Source organism: Triticum aestivum, chromosome 5D (genome assembly GCF_018294505.1).
Source record: "Triticum aestivum cultivar Chinese Spring chromosome 5D, IWGSC CS RefSeq v2.1, whole genome shotgun sequence".
Classification (NCBI taxonomy): domain Eukaryota; kingdom Viridiplantae; phylum Streptophyta; class Magnoliopsida; order Poales; family Poaceae; genus Triticum; species Triticum aestivum.
Window position 1 is genome coordinate 281,425,496 of NC_057808.1, and position 1,268 is coordinate 281,426,763.

Sequence of the window (1,268 nt, forward strand, 5' to 3'; positions counted from 1 at the left end):
GGACCCCGCCTCGCCGCCGCCTCCTTCGTCTTCCCCGACCCCGGCGCCTCCTCCTCCTCCTCTCCGCCCGAGCCGCCGTCTCCCCCGAGCTCCGGCCGCCCCGCCCTCCAACTCCGGCCGCCGTGCGCCCCGAGCTCCGGCGAGCCCGAGCCGGCCCGAGCCAGATCCGATCTGGAACCCTAGGGTTGACTCTCTCCCTCCTCGATTTTTTGCCAAGTCCTAATATTTTGCATTCTGTGGCATGCTTTGACGCATCATAACTCTCTGCACATAGCTCCGTTTCGGGCGTGTAATTTATCAAAATGTTCGAATCTAGATGCTCTTCATTTTTTTCCATTATGCCATGTTCATTTGAGTCCATCTTGATGCCCAAATCTCTGGTGCAAGAGTGCTATATGTTGTTAACTGCTGTTACTTATCAGAACTTGAGGTTATGTTATTTTTGTTGATATTGATGTGTGCATCTTATGGGTATGAGCTCTACATGTGTTTTGATGTATGCCATGCCATATTTACAGAGGTGTATGCCATGTATTTTTTTTTGATCTCTGTGGTGACTAGCATAAGCATACAAACTAGGCTTCGTGATGTTTCTGATTTCAGGGACTTTAGTAATTTTGCTAAGTCTGTGACTGCTGTTATTTTGTTGCTATGTATCCATGTGGCTACAGAGAGATCCATGCTCCTTTTGGAGATGTTCAGTAAGGATGTTTTGTAGATATAGTTGTGCTATATACAACCATGCCCCTGTTTGCCATTATGGAGTACCCTAGAATGTCTTAATCTTGCTCTACTTTTGCTATAAAATGTTCCTGGCAGATTGTTTACGTGTTATTCAATTTTGCCAAGGTTGTTGTAGTTGTTTCATACATGCTATGTACTTGCTCTTGCCTTGGATAGCTTCATAAACATGCCATCTTGCTGTAGGTATGCTTGTTTTGTCATGAATTGCTTTGTGATGAGTGCATCAAGCTCACCAAGATGCCCTCAAAATTCTGTTTTCTGCCATGCTCTGTTTTCTGCTAAGTCTGAAACCTGTTAACGAAACTTGCTATGTTTACATGGTTGCCATTATTTCTTATGGTCCTTTTTGGCTTATGGTCAGTAAGGGACCTATGTTCTATGCATTTAGTAGATTCATGCCAAGCCTTGTTTTGCTATTCTAAGTTCCTGTAGCATGGTGGTTGCTTGCTCTGAACATTGCTACCTGCTGCTGTTTCAGTCATGTCCAGTAATTTCACCAAGTCTGTGAACCTGATATCTTTTGC